General features: G+C 36.1%; 1 pseudogene; it reads left to right on the top strand.

Moving 5' to 3' along the window:
• Nucleotides 1–495: 495 nt before the first annotated feature.
• Nucleotides 496–2,242, top strand: LOC114238516 (tigger transposable element-derived protein 1-like; annotated as a pseudogene).
• The last annotated feature ends 609 nt before the right edge of the window (nucleotides 2,243–2,851 follow it).

Consider the following 2,851-nt stretch of genomic DNA (forward strand, 5'->3'; position numbering starts at 1 on the left):
ATATAGACTGCTGACACCAAAACATAGACCTCATTTTAAGATGATCCCCACAATCCACTAACCAGTGCATGGATATTGTGTACAGGCATACCTTGCTTTATTGCCCTTGGCTTTATTGCACTTTGCAGATATTGTATTTTTTACAAATTGAAGATTTGTGACAACTCTGAGTCAAGCAAGTCTATCAGTGCAATTTTCCAACAACATTTGCTCACTTCATGTCTGTGTGTCATATTTTGGTAATTCTTACAATACATCAAACTTTTTCATTATTATATTTGTTATGGTTATCTGTGATCAGTGATTTTTGATGTTACTATCATAATTGGTTTTGGGTACCACAAACTGTGCCCATATAAGATAGTGAAATTAATTCATAGATGTGTGTGTTCTGACTGCTCCACAAACCAGCCATTCCCCATCTCTCTCCCTCTCTTTGGACTTCTTTACTCCCTGAGACACAATATTGAAATCAGGACAATCAATAACCCTACAATGGCCTCTAAGTGTTCAAGTGAATGGAAAATTCACAAATCTCTCACTTCAATCAAAAGCTAGAAATGATTAAGCTTAGTGAGGAAGGCATGTCTAAAGCTGAGATATGCCTAAAGCTAGGTGTTTTACACAAAGCAGTTGAGTTGTGAATACAAAGGGAAAGGTCTTGAAGAAGACAAAAAGTGCTACTCTAGTGACCACACAAATGATAAGAAAGAAAAACGGCCTTGTTGCTGATATGGAGAAAGTTTTAGAGCTGTAGATAGAAGATCAAACCAGCCACAACATTCTCCTAAGCCAAAGCCTAATCCATAGCAATGCCCTACTTCTCTACAATTCCATGAAGGCTGTAGAAAAGAAGCTTGAAGATAGTGGAGATTGGCTCTTGAAGTTTAAGTAAAGAAGCCATCTCTATAATATAAAAATTCAGGTTGAAACAAAATGCTGATGTGAAGCTGCAGCAAGTTATCCAGAAGATCTAGCTAAGGTAATTAATAAAGGTGGCTACACTAAACAACGGATGTTCAATGTAAAGTAAACAGCCTTATATTGGAACCAAATGCCATCTAGGACCGTCACACCTAGAGAGGAGAAGTCAATGCCTGGTTTCAAAGCTTCAAAACACAGGCTGACTGTCTTGTTAGGGGCTAAAGCAGCTGGTGAATTTAAGTTGAATTGAATGCTTATCTACCATTCCAAAAATTCCAGGGTCCTTAAGAATTATTCTCAATCAATTGTGCCTGTGCTCTGGGAATGAAACAACAAAGCCTGGAAGAGAGCATATCTGTTTACAACATGGTTTACTTAATATTTTAAGGCAACTGTTGAGACATACTACTCAGAAAAATAGATTTCTTTCAAAATATTACTGCTTACTGACAGTGTACCTGGTCACCCAAGAGCTCTGATGGAGATGTACAATGAGATTAATGTTGTTTTCATGCCTTCTAATACAACATCCATTCTGCAGCCCATGGATCAAGAAGTAATTTCAACTTTCAAGACTTATTAGGTAAAAAATACACTTTGTAAGGCTACAGTTGCCAGATAGTGATTCTTCTGATGGATATGAGCAAAGCTAATTTAAAATCTTCTGGAAAAGATTCACCATTCTACATGCGATTAAGAACATTCATGATTTGTGGGAAGAGATCAACACACCAACATTAACAGGAGTTTGAAAGAATTTGATTCAAACCTTCATGGATGACTTTGAGGATTTCAAGACTTCACTAGAGGAAGTAGTTGAAGATGTGTTGAAAAGAGCAAGAGATCTAGAATTAGAAGTAGAGCCTAAAGATGTGACTAAATTGCTACAATCTCATGACAAAACATTAATGGACGAAGAGTTGCAAAGAAATTGGTTTCTTGAGATGGAATCTACTCCTGGTGATGAAGATGCTATACAGCTTATTGAAATGACAAAGAAGGATTTAGAATATTACATAAACTTAGTTGATAAAAGAATGCTAGGATTTAAGAGGATTGACTGCAGTTTTGAAAGAAATTCTACTGTGGGTAAAATGCTATCAAACAGCATTACATGCTACAGAGAAATCATTTGTGAAAGGAAGACTTGATGTGGCAAACTTTATTGCTGTCTTATTTTAAGAAACTGCCACAGCCACCCCAACCTTCTGCAACCACCACCCTGATCAGTCAGCAGCCATCAACATCAAGGCAAGAGCCTCCACCAGAAAAAGATTACAACTTGCTAAATGCTCATATGATGGTTAGCATTTTTTAGCAATAAAGTATTTTGACTAAGGTATGTACATTGTTTTTTATACATAATGCTATTGCACACTTAATAGACTACAGTATAGTATAAACATAACTTTTATATGCACTTAGAAACCAAGAAATTCATGTAACTTACATTATTGTGATATTTGCTTTATCGTGGTAGCCTGGAATTAAACCTTCAATATCTCCAAGGTATACCTATACCAAGTTTGCATTTTTTTTAATCAAATAGTTGTCCTTAGTAGTTGTCCATATTCTTAAGCTCTGTGCTAAGAATTGAATATCTATTGCTTAACAAGACAGTATCCAATGCCATCCCTATCAAATTTCCAATGACATTTTTCACAGAAATGGAATGAGAATTTTAAGTTTGTATGGAAAGACAAAAGACCCTGAATAGCCAAAATAATCTTGAGAGAGAAGAAAAGAGCTGTAAGAATCATGCCCTCTGGCTTCAGACTATACTACAAAGCTACAGTCATCAAAACAGTATGGTACTGGCACAAAAACAGACGCATAGATCAATGGAACAGAATAGAGAGTCCAGAAATAAACCCACACACTTATGGTCAATTAATCTATGACAAACGAGGCAAGACTATACAATGAA

This window comes from Balaenoptera acutorostrata, chromosome 4 (genome assembly GCF_949987535.1).
Source record: "Balaenoptera acutorostrata chromosome 4, mBalAcu1.1, whole genome shotgun sequence".
Lineage (NCBI taxonomy): Eukaryota > Metazoa > Chordata > Mammalia > Artiodactyla > Balaenopteridae > Balaenoptera > Balaenoptera acutorostrata.